We start from the raw sequence: 17,685 nt of genomic DNA on the forward strand, positions 1-17,685 counted from the left end.
GGCTCGGTAGGGACACTCAGGTGCAAAAAAAATAACAAAAAAACAAAGATCTACACTTTTTTTCAGGTAGTACGTTTATGACTTCACAGCCACATCTCCGAACTCAGACATTCCTTCCCAAAGAAAAAGTCAAATTTGTAAAACTCCTACGACAGGGAGGGGGAGGATGGATGGAGAGAGGAAGAAGACCGGTAAAATAGGGAAAAAGGTATGCCCTGCAGTTCTTCAATCTTATATTATCAGATGACCAGCTTAGAGTCTCTACGAATAGTATCTGTTAATGTCGGTGGATTAAACGACGCGATTAAAATGCAAAAGGTAGCGCTAGGCTTACGGACACTGGGTGAGAACATCATATGTATGCAAGAAACACATATAGAACATTCTCAAAAACACTTGCTAGATACCCTAGGGTTCAAAGTGGCGGGCGCAACCTCACAAGGGGTTCAAACCAAGGGGGTAGGAATCTTACTAGATAGAAAACTCGCCCGTAGCAGCCCCCGAAGTAAATCTGACCCTCTAGGGAGGTGGGTCATCTCAGAGATTGTATTTCCGAACAACTCTTCTATTACTCTCTGCTCTGTATACGGAAGCAACCTTGACGAACCCGGAGTTATAAATCTCATATCCAGGGAGTTAGCAAACTGGCCCACCCCGATAATACTTTGTGGGGACGTTAATATTCACCTACCCTGCAAATGGGCTCCAAACCCAACACAGAAATACAAAGGAAGGAAACCCAAAGTCTTTCAAGCCTTGAACAATCTCATGCAGACTTGTGGCCCAATTGACAGGTGAGGAAAAAATAGAGAATGCCCACACCTCATAGAATGAACAATGATTCAAAAAAATCATACACATGTAACTCAATGACACATGTGAAGGTACATTTATTTATACCCACTACTGATAGTTTTTATATTTTTCAGAAAATTGTTTTTAAAAAAAGCAAGAAGAAGGTAAACCCACACAATCAACACAGTGATTATACAAATACACACAATTATAAACAATTATAAACAACAGCAATTCATGAAAAACGTAAAGAGCGCAGTAATACATTAAATGTGCCTATGCTAATGAACATTGTGCAAGCTCTTGCTCTTTCACTTCGCTTTGGTGGTCTCAAAACAGGCATTGATGTGTAACCATGAATTACTAAATGTGTTAATATTTTCATCCTGTGTATTTACGTTTTTCATGAATTGCTGTTGTTTATAATTGTTTATAATTGTGTGTATTTGTATAATCACTGTGTTGATTGTGTGGGTTTACCTTCTTCTTGCTTTTTTTAAAAAAAATTTTTGAAAAATATAAAAACTATCAGTAGTGGGTATAAATAAATGTACCTTCACATGTGTCATTGAGTTACACGTGTATGATTTTTTGAATCATTGTTCATTCTATGAGGTGTGGGTATTCTCTATTTTTTCCTCATTATATTACGGTCCAGCCCCCCGCAGTCCCGCTTAGGACCTGACTCCTTCTGTTCGCCTAATTGACAGGTGGGCAAACAAAAATCCCACACAACCCGGATACACGTTTTACTCAGCTGCACACAAAACCCTAGCCAGACTAGATTATTTTCTTATATCAACTTCACTAATGAACAACTTTTCAATTGACATAGCACCCCACTTCTTATCTGACCATAATCCACTTGTAGTCACTATCAAAGGGATTTTACCGCAGAAAGAACCCACCAAGTGGAGTTTTGAGAAAGCGCTATTAAATGACAATAACTATGTAACCCACATGCAGGGCTGGATCCAGGAATTCCTGGAAATAAATAACGGTACTGCTTCTCAAATGATAGTATGGGACACTCTAAAGGCAGGGATCAGAGGCGAGACCCTGAGGTTTTCTTTCCAGAAAAACAAAAGGGAAAGAAAACGAATCAGCGAGTTCAGTGCTGGAGACGGACGAAGTTCACCCACCATCTTTGGCAAATAATTAAATTCCTTGCCTGCACAGTGCTAGAGACGGACGAAGTTCACCCACCATCTTTGGCAAAGCATCGAATTCCTTGCCTGCAATATGCAGGTGATATACTATTGCTGAGTAAAACCCCAATTGGTCTACAAAGGACAACCGGGCGTAGAAGATTCCTAGGAGACTTCTCTGTCTAAAATATGTCTGAAACTCGAATGGCTCTTAATTTACCCTACACACTGTGGGTCTTCTTCTCAACTCTTTACTTCTTGTCTCCCTCCAACCCTTTGCTCCACTTAAACTACCTCCACATATTGTTCTGTACATCCCTATTACGACACCCTTTGTGCTTCCTTTTGCCTTTACTTCGGAAATTAACTTTTTTGTTTTCGTGCCTGCACCGATGGATTACTAGGCTCCAAGGGGTGGGGGGTGGAAATAATTTGATTCCTCGCTGTAAAGACAATTCGTTGTGGTCTCACTCTGCAAAAATAAAAATTAATGTAAAAAAAACAAGCATTTACAATGCAACAGTCTCGCCTTTGCAAAAGTTAGAGCTATTGGCATTGTAAATGATAATTTTTTTATTTATGTGTTGGTTTTGAAAACAGATAAATAAATGGCTTTGTCATTTACATTGCCAATAGCTTTTCTGGCTTCCTAACTTAGTCAACTATGTCGCATAATTTGGTCCTCCTCCGCCACATAATTCAAGGAGGCCTTGCTTAGTGGTGCCTTAAACCAGTCACCTTCGTGCATTAATCTAATTTTGTGTCATTCCCATTTTTCTTTCATTCACTACTGGTACAGCATAGTGCAACGTGTCAGCCCACTTCAGCCATTGGCTAACTTCCCTGAGAGCTCCTGCACGATGTGCACTAATTTAGAAAAAGTAAGGTCCTGTAATCGCAGCGACTAGTGGCTCGGTGTAGGCTTTTTATTAACAAGATCGATGCAAAAAGGGTTATCTAAATAAAGTTTTACAAAACCCAACAAAAAAAGTAAGCATTCGCAAAAACAAAAGGTTGGAAGCAACGCCAGACCTATGCGCTTTGCTAATGCTTGATTTTATTACCACGTTCTTCTCTAGTCTACGAGGAATAACCATGCCGGGGAGCAGCCAGTCTACTCCAGCTCTCTGCCTGCAGCACGTGCTGAAAATGCTGATACCACATTTCAGTGACTTTCTAATATCTTACAGGACTACACTTGAAGAGATATGCTAGCACTACCTCCACTCAAATTAAATAACAAAATGGTGCTGCATCCACATCTTTTCAAAACATAAATGTGTGTACGTTAACCGAGGGCAGTGGCTATGAGGAAGGAACTTTCTACTAGAGTACAATATGGCCTAATGTTTATGTTTAAAGTGGCAAAGTAAGAACACTAATGTATTTTAGATGATAAAAGAGGCTTGTGAACTGCAACAACTGCAGTGGTGCATTTCTTCTTCGTACTGCCACGGGCTGAAAAATAATTAAAAAAGATCACATAAATCCCTAATGGGCATATGATTTGAATAAGCGTCATCATGTTTCGAATTAGCGACACCCAAGAAAGACTATTTCAATATGGCAGCCATGTTTATAGCGATTAGTACATATGGTATTTTTGACTCTCGCTCCGTTTTTGGCGCTGTGTGTTGGAGGGGCTTAGCTCCAGCATAAGTCTCTGTCTCAAATCTTCTACACTGCCCGGTCACAGCTCAGAGCTGAGGATGCAGCACAACCCCACAGCATTTTTAATTAGGCGCCAATAAATACATGAACACATTCACTGAATAATAACCACAGAATGTCATGGCGAAAAAAGGGGCGGGATTTAAAAAAAGACACCGAAACGCCCACGAATGGCATCCAGCCAGTGTAAAACTTTGGCTCCCCAACTTCTACACATTGCGTGATCCTGAGAGCACCGCGAGCTCAAAAGCAAACTAAATGCCGATTTGTACATGTTATCAGAGCAGGGCTCGGGCCGGTGCGGGCTGTGCCACTCGCCCGGGCGGTGTCGCCAATCGGGAGGTGGGGGGGGGGAATAGCGGCCGTGCCCGGCCTGCCCACATCGGGATTAAGAAGCTTACAAACGCCCACAGAATGCCATGACGAAAAAAGGGGCGGGACTTAAAAAAAGACACAAAAACGCCCACGAATCGCATCCAGCCGGGGGAAAGAGTAATTGACACCCATCTCTTCCAATGGCTAGCCTCCATTTATGGAGCTAAGCAATGGAAGAAGGCGCGGGTTCAAATACACAGTATTGAGATAACATAAAATCTCGGCCTGCGCCAACACTGCTGCACAGTGTACGCTAGGTCAAGACCTAAAAAGCAGAAGCACATTCTCAGAAAGGTGCAACACCAGCATGCCAAAACATGACCACAAAGACATTTCCAGGCTGGAGTCCAAACATCTAAAAAAAAAAATGGATAAACAAAAACACTCCTCAAGGTTGGAACAGGAAGATCCCATAAACATCCAGGACAGAGGGAAAATCCCATAAGGCTGAAACACTTCTATCCAAAGAAGAGATCATAGGGCCATCTCCAAGACTGGATCGTCAACAGGCAAATATCTGAAATGACTCGCTCTTCATTCTTTATGAAGGCACCTCCAATGTTTAAAAAATAGATTCCAATCAAGGCATTCCCCAGAGCAGGAACATAAAACTCCCATGCAACAATTCTAATATGAAGCATTCTCCATGACCAGCATATCGACATTTCTGGAATAGATCTAAATTGAAACATTATCCATACCCCAAGACCAGAATGTCAGCAGTGAAAAAAAACAGCTGCCAAAATTGACATTTCCTGAAGGAGGAACACCAATGTCCCAGGAACAGACCCCAAACACAGCCCTTTGCAAAGGCTGGAGCCTTTGCGACCGAAGCACATATCCCAATCCCCTACCCCATATTTTGCACAGGAGCGAGGGTGCGCCAGCATTGTAACAAAATATCCTAGACATAATTAATAATGAAATATTAACATCACAATAAAGAAAAACAAATAATGACTCTTACCATGACTGGGACACCACAATATCAAGTAAAATCCCAGTGACAAAGGTACATAAGAACCAGAAGTAGGAAGCCCAGAAATATTCCATAGGATTAGACCACCAACAACAGAAGAAACGATTTCTACCAGAGGAGCAATTCCCTATGGCTGAAACACCACCATCCAAAGTACAGAGGCTAAGCTCTTGGGTAAAAATATCAATTCACCCACTCACTCACACACTCTCTCTCCTCCCCAGGGCTGAACTATCCAATTAAAGGATGGAGCTGTGAGGCCTACTACATTCAGCAGATTCATTTGATACCATGTTTTCAAAATATAAAGTAGCTCGGATTTTAAAACTAAAGTTGATATTACACCTATCAACATTTACTTTCTACGCACAGTCAATCATTCTACTGATCTTAGATTGCATCTCACACGGCAAAAACAAATCTAATGTAGGAAACAATTTCTTCACTAACCAAAAGGCATGTCTTTCGACAGGATGAAAAGTCTGAGTGATTATTGTACTTCCAGGTCACTTCTTACCGAGCATGTGCATTTGACGAGCATAAATGGGCTTAAAAAGCCCCCAGGCCAGGATAAAGATCCATTAGAGCTGACACTGGTTAATGGGATGCAGAAAGGCGGGATTCTGTGAAAGTCCAAGCTATCGCAGAAAAAATGCGCTGTCAGTAGACACCGACAGCCATGGGCGCGTAGGTCTCTATCAGACTTCCAAAGTTACCTCCATGCGGCTTTCAAAGGGACACCAGATGCTCAGGATCTGAAAAAAACATTCACTCCCTTGGTGTAAAATGTATGTGTTGTTGACAAGGTATATAATAAGGCCGGAAAAGGGACTTTCATCAAATTCGGTACCAAAACTTCTGTCCTCTGGCACTCCCTTCTTCTCTGACTCCAGTAAAGAACCAACATTGACATTCAGAAAAAAATATTTGTCCCGGCTTCCGCTTGCAGTTTGCGGGCTGCGAGGGGCCGCGGGCTCTCCGGCGGGGCTGCCCTGCTGCTGCGGTAGTCCACGTGGTAGGCGCCCACGTGGGACGTGCTCGTGGTGCCTTGGTGGGCTTGCTTGTGTGCTTCCCAGAGAGACAGTTGATTGGGAACGCGCGCGGCCGGCTCCGATCGCTTTCCTGAGCGTGCGCGTGACAGTCTCCTGGGAAGCAGACCAGGCAACTTAGTATCGCGCCTGCGCGATGGCATATGGCTTCGCCATATGCATCGCAGGCGCGAGACCTAAAAAGGACCCGACAGATCTTAGAGTGGTCAAGGATTTCTCACGGTGGAGCAGATAGGCTCCACCATTGGAAACAGGTGTTTCCGCACATTTAAAAAAGGTGGCAAATGCACAGGTTTGGCAAGTTGGGAGCTCAGTCAATTTACAGCAGGAGGAAGGAAGTCTGTTCGGCAGTACCTAAATGACCCTCATAAGAAGGTGCATATGAGTCCCTTTTCAAAAACCACACCATAAGGCTTTCCTCAAGGCACTTCTGCAAAACATCATGAAGTTAAAATTTAACAAGCATTGGCAATGTCAATAGGCCTGGCTTATGAAGTAAAGTGCCTTGTTTGTCATTGATGGATTTAGGTACTGAATGAGTTATCATACATGTACTCTGTCATTAATCTTTGCACTCATGCATCGATTCATCAATCCATTGACTCGTTCTTGCATTCACCCCTGACACAGCCACACTAAAACACACACAAATTCAACAACATAAGTAAGATACACTAAAACAATAAATGTAGAAAACCAACCTGCCATCGAAACACAACAAGCATATGCTTGCAATAAGAAATGTAAACGGAACAGGGGGTGTCTGTCTTGCAAATGTATAGTAACTAGTGCACCATTGTTTTAAAGTTATAACATGGCCGTCACGCTTAGAACCAACGTGTCGGCCATCTTGGACAGGTAGAACACTGGACAAAAACTTTCCATGATGGTCTTGTTCTTTAGAGGAAGTGGCCATGTTGGGTGCGGCAAACTGCAGATGAAAAGAGCAGCAAGCGAGCAACCCATTAGCACTGCCTGTAGAACTGTAGTATTCTCTTAAGAGACATGAACATAAAGAGTAGCAGTAAACAAATTAAAGGGGAGCTATACAATTTTTTTTAAAATCTATAGGGAAAGCCAACTAGCCCTGAAGTTGCAGCACACTCATTTTCAGCTAGATGTGCTTACATGGTCAGAAAAAGATGCCATTCACGTGGTAAGAGAGCCAATGAATGATGCAGACTGAACCATTACCCTATGCAGTTCAATGTATGGATAAAACACAGTGTAAATGACACTCAGACAGACCGATGGTAGAACAGAGCCCATCCAAGGGTCCTCTATATGGCTATTTTCTTTTCTTTTTTTTTTTTAAATATATTTTTATTGCAGGAATCAGCCAAAATGACATAGTAGATCAGAGACGTATCTGCAAAGGAAAACAGAAGCAATAGACCCCCCGTGGGGGAGCACCTCTCGTACACAGCCATTCAGCCCACAACCCGAAGGTCGGGCGGCGCCTGCGATGAGTCCACACATGAGGGTCTGGTAGTCTGCTGGAGTCGATCTGAATAAATGAGCGGTCTTCGTCTGCTTTTCTAAATCATCCCAAACCCCCCCCCCCTATTCCCACCCAACCCAACTCCCCCCAGAGGACCGGGGACTAATCACGCAGTATGAAAAACCAGAATGATAATGAAATGAAAGTGTCCTACGCTCCCCTCTACCTCTATCCACCCCCCCCCTCGCCTAGCCCCGCCATCATGTGTTGTGTGTGTGATAAGAGCTTGTGGGAGGAAACCTGTTCCTGCTGTATAGAAGATCAGTGTGATGTAGGTCTAATGGGACTCAGGTTGTGCTGCATCATCACTCTCGGAATCGCTGGAAGAGCTGTAATCGCGCAAGGCCTGCACTAATGTCTCCCATTCCTGTGCAGCTTCTAGCGCCTTCTCATTCTGCTGTCGCCTCGCCAGTTGGTACCGCAGGGTGCTCTCCCCCATAGCCCATTTCAGGAGTTCATTGTGCCATTAACTGCCTGTTGGACCAACTCGTGCCTTCCAGTGCCTGGTTATCTCTCTCTTTGCCAGAATGAGTCCCAGGTCAATGAACTTACTGGAGATTTTGTTTTTAGGAGTATGAGGGAACCAGTGTAGGATCCCCACCGCCGCGTCAAAGGTCAGGGATCTCCCAGTGACTCCATTAAGGGTGTCACCCTTCAGCAGCCAGTATGAGGACAGCGCTGGGCAGGACCACAGCATATGTATAAGGTCCGCCGCAGGTGTTCGGCATCTGGGGCAAGCCGCTTTATCTGAGGCGAAATATTGTTGAATTTTCGCCGGAGTCAGGTAGGCCCGGTGGAGTACGTAAAAATGAACCAACTGAAACCAGGCGTGGCGCGTTCCTTTCCAGGCAAGACGCATCAGTTGTGCCCACGTGGTTTCCGGTATGTCTTTCCCAATGTCGGCCACCCACCGAGTCCCGAGTGTATCGAGCGGGGGCAGCCCTTCGTTGATCAATCTAGAATATAAACACGTTACCGCCTTGACCGTCCCAGACGACATCATGGCATATTGGCACACCGGTGATGTTGATGGCTCCTCCATACCCTTCTGCCAGTGCGTCTGGATCGCTCGAGTGACAGCTGTGTGGAGCAGGAAGTCGCCTCGGGGAATGTCAAAGCGGTCCAGAATCTCCTGGAAGGGCAGCAACGTTCCGTCCTCATAGAGGTCTCCTACTAGTTGTAGCCCTGCGTCTTCCCAGTGCCTTAAACGTGACCAGTCTCCCCCGTGTGGCAAGGCAGTGATCATTCCCAGCGGAATCTCTGGAGCATACGGGTGTTTCAGCTCCCCTCGGCCATGGGCACGATTCCAGCATAATCGTATAGTGCGCTCCTCGAGCGTGAGGTCTTTCAGAGCTAACTGTTGACGCAATACAATGTAGGATATAACATGCCTGGGCATACCTCTTCCCCTCCCCTCCTCCGGGCCTCGGAACTCCCTCGCTACCTCCTGGGTAAAGGTTTGCAACTGAGCCGCTAAATAGTACTTTTCGAAATCTGGCACTGCTAGGCCCCCCTCTGGTTTCGGCCTCATCAGGGTCTTGAGCGCCACCCTTCGGCGGCCCGATCCCCAGAGGAACACCACCAACATTGAGCTCAGGAGCCGGAAGGTGGCCGGCGGGATCCAAATCAGGAGCGTTCGAAAGTAATATAGCAGCCGAGGGAGTGCCACCATTTTCAGCAGTGCTATGCGTCCAGCCACCGACAGCGGCAAGGTGGCCCAAAAATCCATACTGCCTCGTAGTGCGCGAATACATCGGGCTATATTGCCGTCTAGGAGATCGGCAGGGTCATGGTATACATATACTCCTAGGTATTTAAGGCAGCTAGGTTCCCATCTGATCTCTCTGACGGTGTCAGGTCTGGACTCCCCTTTTCGAACCGGGAACAAGCAAGTTTTGGTCCAATTTAATTTGAGGCCCGAGATCTCTCCGAATGTCGTGAGGGCCGTATCAGCCCCAGCCAGGGCATTGCCCGAATCCTCGAGTAAGAGCAGCAAATCATCGGCATAAAGGGAGATGCATTGTTGCCCCGATAAGGTCTGTAGCCCACCGAAGTAGGCCCCAGTTCGAATCGACAATGCCAGCGGTTCTACCGCAAGTGCAAAGAGCAGGGGTGATAACGAGCATCCCTGTCTCATGCCTCGTTCCACTGGGCATTGTTGGGAGACCAGCGGACCCGCTCTCACTCTGGCCGTCGCCGAGGCATATAGTACCATGGTCCATCGGGTGAACCCCTCTCCTAGACCAAAATGCGCTAACACCCTACGTAAATACTCCCATTCTAGGCTGTCCAAGGCCTTTTCCAGGTCAATCGAAAGGATTAAGGGGCACGGGGCCTTTGCGTGGGATTCCTCTAGTAAACGGAATAAACAACGGATATTCATAGTCTTATTGCATTTAGGGATGAATCCTGCTTGATCCTTATGTACTAAGGAGCTCATGTGACCTAACAGTCTCGACGCTAATATGCTGCTCAGAATTTTATAATCAACCGTTAGCATCGATAGCGGTCGATAAGACGCCGGGTCATCGGCCTCCCTGCCAGGTTTGAGGAGGGGGACCACTAAGGCTTCGCACATCGAGCCGGGGAGGCGTCCCAGGCGTTTCGCTTCCCTATATACCACTAACAGTCGGGGAGCCAGGATGTCCACGTAGGTGGAGTAAAATTCCACCGGGAGCCAGTCGAGGCCCGGAGTCTTGTTTCTCGCCATCCCCTTTATGGCGCTACGGATTTCTCCGAGCTCTATGCCTCCTGAGTTAGTCTACTACGATATAGCCTTTCATAATACCTCAGATAACAGTCGAGTATCTCTGGCTGGGTGTGTACCTCGGTTCCCTCCGCGGTGCGCATTGTCACCGTCGGGGTGGTTCGTCTCGTGGGATTGGCTAGCCAGGCTATGAGTGCGCCCGATCTATCCCCCTCTGTAAGTGACCTGGTGATATAGGCCTTATAGTCGAAACAACGCAATCGTTCGACTTCTACAGCTACCGCTTCCCTCGCTGCGGAAGTTCGTTCCTGAAGTTCTGGATGGCCGGGGCGGAGAAGCTCCATCTCGCGGAGTTTTCGGTCAGCGTTGGCCAGGTCATCAAGGATGACCCTTCGCATTCCCACCTTCTTAGTTATGCAGTAGCCTCTAACCACCACCTTAAAAGCATCCCACTCTGAGGCCCTCGACCCGGCTGTGCCCTCGTTTGTCACAAAATATTCCGCGATTTTGTCCTCTAGGTCCGTTCTGAACACCAGATCCTCCAATATCTCGGGGCGCAGCTTCCAAGTGGGTACACTAGGGACACCCGGAAACCATCGAAAATCCGCTAACAGGGGGTTGTGGTCAGAGATGGTCCTGGTCAAGTATTCAGACCGCACGGTCGCGGACACTAGTTCCGGCGATCCCAACAGCCCATCCAGTCTCACATGCAGTTCATGCATACCAGAGAAGTATGAGTAGTCCTTGATACATGGGTGTTGTGCTCGCCAAATGTCCGTCAGCCCCCATTGAGTTTGCCACTCCCTCCTGCCTTTAGCCACCCGTCGGACTGGGGAGTCCAGAAGGGGGGGGGGTGTGAACGATCGATATCAACGTCCACCACCGAGTTAAAGTGTCCTCCCATCAGGAGGGTCCCCGACAGGAAATGGGCCAAGGAGCCCGATAGCACGGTCAGGAAAGCGAGTTGGTCCCTGTTAGGCGCGTAAATGCAACAAATGTTCAGAGCCCTACCCCCCAATGTGCCAGAAATTGCCACGTATCGTCCCTCTGGATCCACCATGGATTTGGTAACCTGCAGGGGTACCCCAGCCCGCACCCAGATCAACACCCCTCTTGCGTAAGCTGAGTATGTGGTGTAGTATACCTGCCCTCTCCATCTACGCTGTAGCGCCAACCCTTCTGCTTTGGTAAGGTGTGTCTCTTGTAGCAGCGCAGTCTGCACCCCTCTACGCACCAGGTAAGCGTGGATCTTGTGCCGTCTGGACATAGTGTGAAGGCCTTGCACATTCCAAGTGATACATTTCAGATTAGTGACATCAGCCATTGTCCCATAGTGTCTCATCTAGGTTCCTCCAGCAATGCTCAGTTATAAAAAGTTTTACAGTCAATTCAACACCAATGGCGGTCTCCCCCCCCCCAATAACAATAGAACTTCCCCCTGCAACAAACTTCCTTCCACCCTCCCCAGAACAGGTCCCAAATAGTACCATCTAGTTCTCATCCAAACCGTACCCTCAGAAACCCCCCCTTTCCCAACTAACCCTACGGTAGCCACCGCAGGTGTGCCTTAAGGGCCGAGTGGGGGTCGAGCGCCAACAAGGGGTCACCGAGTCTCAGGCTACCGAGACCCGACCGAGCTCCAGATCATGAATATTGGGCATAAAAAGCCACCCCAACCCGTCCGGTGATCCATGGCTCAGCAGCGACTTCCAGAGATCCTTCACCCTCCGCCATATTCCCCCACCCAAATGGAATCAGCTCACCCAAGTTCATCCCTGCCCATCTAGTAGGCCTTCTGCCGAGTCAGGAGTAATCACAGGTAAGTTCACACTGTCAGACTCCGAGTCCTCCGTGTCCGATTGGCCCCCATCTCCGCCAGGTTCCGAGTCTTCCGTGATGGGTCTGCCTTGGGAGCCAGATAAGTTGGAAACCATCTCCAACACCCCTCGCCGCTCGGCTGCAGTCTCCACCTTCGAGGGTCTGCCCGGTTTACCGCGGCGGCTCCAAAGTCTTTTGGATCTCCGTTGTTGTCCAGCCTCCGACGTCATTTGAAAGGAGGAGCCGAAGCCATCTTTACCAGCTCTGTACAGTTCAAGCCAATTGCAGACTTCCTCCGGATTTTCAAAGAATTTGGTCCTGTCATCGAGGATGATGCGGAGTTTCGCTGGAAAGAGTAGGGAGTACTGAATGCCCTCGCTCCGCAACCCTCGTTTGACCGCTAGGAAAGAGGTCCGCTTACGTTGGGTCTCATAAGCATAGTCAGGGAAAATGTTCACTTGACTGTTTTCCACCTGGTATGGGCCGTTATGCCTGGCGGCATTGAGGAGAAGCTCTCTGTCCCGGAAATGTAATAATCGCGCCACCACCGGGCGCGGGGAACGGCCTTGTTGAGGAGGCCTGGCTGGTACCCTGTGTGCCCGCTCCAGGGTGTAGAAGGAGGAGAGCCCTTCAGGTGCCACTGTAGTCCTGAGCCAATTCTCCAGATAGGCCACCATGTCGCCATTTTCAATCTTCTCCGGTAGGCCCACCACACGGATGTTATTTCTCCTATTGCGCCCTTCAGCGTCCTCCTCTCGTCTCTCCAAATCACCGATCCGGGTTAGGGCATCTTTTATCGTAGCGGCCAGGGTCTTTTGCGCTGGCTCCAGGACCCCCAACGAGCTCTCCACCTCTTTGACCCTGTCCGAGAGCTAACCATGGTCCGCTCTAAGAAGGCCCAAACTCGTTGCGACTTGAGCGATGTCCTGTTGTAAGGCCGATCGTGTATCTGCGATTGCCTCTAGGATCCTATCAAATTGTTGCTGCAGGTGAGGGCCTCCGGATCTCTCCAGGTCATGTCGGTCGTCTTTATCCGGAGCCTCCGTGTCCGAGACGGCTGGAGTGCCACCTTTAGGTCCCCTTGGTTTCCCCATGGCGGCCGGGCTCTGCAGTAGGGGGCTCGACAGACGACCAGCTAGGAGGGGGTCTCAGCTGACTGCCTTCCGGTGTACGGCCGTGGTGATATAGGCCTTCTACCGTTCCCAGCATAGTGGTGCGTAGTTCCCCCACTAGTCAGCCCTCCCGTGGTGAGCCGCAACCGAGTCTCCGGGAGCAACAGAGGGGGGAAGTAGGAGCGATCACCGCCAGGCAGCGTAGTCCCGTCGGACCAAGTTAGGCCTCAGTCTTCCGCCACCGATGTAGCCGAACCTCCGGCAGGACTTCCGAGTGTTGTATCGCCGCTTGCAATGTTCCTCAGAACCCGAGGGGGTTCGGACTCAATGGCGTCGAGCACCCTCACCGTTAGTTTCAGGATCTAGACGGAGTAAGTTCGCCCGTCTCGGGCTGCTCAGCGCCTCCAGCCACGCCCTCCGGCAGTGAGGGCCCTCGCAACGCCGACAGATTGATCAGTGATCTTCTGGGAAGGTCTTCGGTGTCTGTAACCTCCCGGGCCGTCGGATGGACCGCCGCTTCTCCGAGGGGAGAGATGGAAAGAAGGCGAGCGCGGAGCCGGCGGTCTCTTCCGGGCTGAGATTCTCGCCAGTTCTATCGAGCTGGAGCGGGCGCCATCTTGAGCTCCGCTCCGCTTCCTTCGCAACTTCGGTTTTCGTCGAGACCAGTCGGTTTCCGGGTTTCTTCAGGTGCTCCACCAAGTCGGCCTCACTACGCTCTTCAATTTGAGGGGATCGGGGTGCTTAAGACCCTCGGGATTCAGGATAAATGCCGGCTCAGTCACGGAGCCAAGCTCTCAGGCGACCACCGCCATCTGCGTCCAAACCACGCCCCCCCGTCCTCTATATGGCTATATATATATGGATAGATGAATTGTCTAATGATTTTGTATATTACAAGATCCTGCAGACAGAAAAGAAGACATACTAGCTAAAACTATTACAGTGCAAATCTCCCCTCCCCCTCTAGGGTATGTCAGAGGCAGTATCCAACACCAAAATCCTTCCGTAAAAAGGTAATCTGTTCAAGTCACAGAATACCTATCTGTAAGCTTTAATACTGAGAAATGAGAATTACTGTACTAATCGTAAGCTCTCCACAGAGCAACTATCTGGCATACCGTCATAAAAGTGCAAATGTATACAAAATTATACTTGAGAAAGCAGAACACTATCTCTCCTAAGAGACCCTAACAAGGATTATTGTAGTGTATATCTTCTATCCCCATGGTTTGTTTGGGTGGATCACCAGCACAAAAACCCTCTCCCACTACAGTAATCCGTGAAATTTCCATTTTATAAAATACCTTCCAACAGATTTTAGCACAGCGTAGTAACAATCCAGTCTTAAAAGCCTATTGTCTTTGACACATGCTTTTCACAATAAGTAGCTGAGGCCTACTGGTTCCTTAATAACATTTCATAAAGTACAGATCAAATCTATGAAACCTTTAACATTTAACCTTTAACATTGGCTTTACCCTTTACCCAACACCAGCCTATAAACTGGCACTATCATGCTTATAGTTCTAAAATTACAAATATGTCAAAAAATACAGCTTGCAAAACAATATGCAACCCCTCTCAACAAGGCCTAACAAGAATCATCACAGTGAAAACCTCCAGGGTTTGTCAGAGTGGGTGGTCTACGCCAAAACCCTTGCCTAGTACCGTAATCTGGGGGATTAAATGTAAGCAAATTGCTGCCTATATAGCCTATACCTGTAACACAATGTGATAGCAACCAACTGTTAAAGGCTTGATAGATTGAGCATATGCTTTTCACAATTAATAAGCGAGACCAACTGCCTTTGTCACAATGTTTCATAATATGCAGATCAGATTTATGGCTTCGGAGATAACGTTTCCAGTGCACCAAACAGGCATATTCCTTGTCTCCATAACCAATTCAAGTCTACGGTTTTGCACGTACGATTTGCCACAAGACAGCTGTCAGACACACAGTCATTAAAAATAAACCTGCATACAACATAACAGTTGGCTAGACAAAATATTAGCTCTCCTCGGATGGTCTCCCATGGAGTCTAACAAAGCAAATCTTCTATACCCCCAGTTGGTCATGCTGAGTAACCAGCACCAAAACCATTGCTTACTACAGTAATCGGTGAGATTTCACGTAACAAAATACCCATCAGTAGGCTTTAACAATAAGTAATATGTTTAATGACTTTAACATATGCTTTCACAATAAATAAGTCAGTCCTACTGCCTTCATCATAACATTTCATAATGAACAGATCAAACCTATAGATGTTATCATTGCAATATAAGTAGTCTTTTTAGTAAAAGCACACAAATTTGGCCAAATCAAATCGTGTACTCAGAGGAACCAACATGGTGGAGCTTAAGCCCTTCTTTTAGTAGGACTCTGAAACCTCGACTCATAATGTCAAGCAACAGTTGCGAGGTCAGCCAGACCTAAAAATTCATGTAGAATAGTGTATTCCTTGGCTCTAAAAAAAAGAAAACTGCACTCTGAAGTCTAAAGTTAATGACTACCATCCTCCCATCTGTACTGCTGCCATAGAAAAATAAACACCATAAATTACCCAAGACACTTTAGTAGCAAAACAGTGTCTTGTGTGTGACCCTGAAAAGTCAAGTTCAGGAAGTTGGATAAATGATCATAGCTCTTTGGAATGCAAGCACTTTCATGGTGGAAGCACACAGCTTCTGCCCTGTCAAAACATGTACTCCTGGCTACCAACATGTGAATGGAGTCAAATCCCCGTCCCTTTTCCTGGTAGTGCTTCTTAAAGTGGTTTTTTAGGCTGATCACATATTGTCCGGAGCAAACACAAGCTCAGTTCTCTGTCCATCATCTCCTTATGTTTGCTTTGTTCGCCCTAAGTTAGCAGGGTATACCCAAACGTGGGTCCCTTGCTCACTTTGCCACTGGATTCAAGCTAGCCAGGCTGATGAGGGGTGTTATCCCAGAACCGGTCCCAGGATGCTTGTTTCCGGTCTTGGAAAGACATGGCGTGGCAGTTCTGGCTGCACTGTTCCCATGAGGAACAGGGTCACAGGGCCGGCTTTAGGGCAGTGTGACCGGTGCGGTCGCACAGGGCACTGACCTGTGGATGGGGCGCCGGCCTCAGGAGGGCGCTGTCTTTAGCAATATATTATGTTAGGAGAGATAAGCAGGACTTATGCCCTGTGGCAATGAGACAACCCAACGATGCGGGCAAGGGCGTAGGGGCGCCACAAGTCATTGTCGCACTGGGCGCCACCAGCGCTAAAGCCGGCCCTGCAGGGTCAAGACTAATTTGCATATGGCTGGGTATGAATTGGGGAGGCGAAGTGAGCTAAAGAACGATAATGGATTCAACCCAGATCTGTGACTGGTACAAAAGGGGGTGGTGATGGACGGAGCATCTGAACCAATCAAACACTCACACCCAGTCAACAGATCTGGGTTTAATCCATCACCGTTCTTTAGCCCACTCTGCCACCCCAGTTCAGACATGGCCATATGCAAATCAGTCTGACCCTGTGCCTCATGGGAACAGTCCAGCCCGAACTGCCAAGCCATGCCGTCCCTGGACCGGAAACAAGCTACTGAGGACCGGTTTCTGGCATTACAGCTGTCTTCAGCCCAGCTTGCTTGAATCCAGTGGCAAAGTGAGCAAGGGACTCCCGTCCATCACCACCCCCTTTTGTACCGCTTTGTTCGCCATAAGTTGGCAGGGTATGCTCAGACATGAGTCCCTTGCTCACTTTGCCACTAGATTCAAGCAAGCCGGGCTGAAGACGGCTGTAATGCCAGAAACCGGTCCTCGGAAGCTTGTTTCCGGTCCAGGGAAGGCATGGCTTGGCAGTTCGAGATGGACTGTTCCCATGAGGCACAGGGTCAGACTGATTTGCATATGGCCATGTCTGAACTCGGATGGCAGAGTGGGCTAAAGAACGGTGATGGATTAAACCCAGATCTGTTGACTGGGTGTGACTGTTTGATTGGTTCAGATGCTCCGTCCATCACCACCCCCTTTTGTCCCGCTTTGTTCGCCATAAGTTGGCAGGGTATGCTCAGACGTGAGTCCCTTGCTCACTTTGCCACTGGATTCAAGCAAGCCGGGCTGAAGACGGCTGTAATGCCAGAAACTGGTCCTCGGAAGCTTTTTTGCGGTGCAGGGAAGGCATGGCTTGGCAGTTCGGGCTGGACTGTTCCCATGAGGCACAGGGTCAGACTGATTTGCATATGGCCATGTCTGAACTGGGGTGGCAGAGTGGGCTAAAGAACGGTGATGGATTAAACCCAGATCTGTTGACTGGGTGTGACTGTTTGATTGGTTCAGATGCTCCGTCCATCACCACCCCCTTTTGTACCGCTCAGATCTGTGACTGGGCGTGAGTGTCTGAAAAGATTCAGCGCTCCGTCCATCATCTCTGTGTCTGCTTCACATAACGTCCGGAGACAGCTGCTTTGTGAAGCCAGGCCTACCTCCGAGCAGCTATCCATGCATGTGCAACGTTTGGTCATTGGTTTAGGCTGGGAACTTTCAGAGTGGAAAT

The sequence above is a fragment of the Lissotriton vulgaris genome, unplaced genomic scaffold, assembly GCF_964263255.1.
Source record: "Lissotriton vulgaris unplaced genomic scaffold, aLisVul1.2 SCAFFOLD_2348, whole genome shotgun sequence".
NCBI lineage: Eukaryota > Metazoa > Chordata > Amphibia > Caudata > Salamandridae > Lissotriton > Lissotriton vulgaris.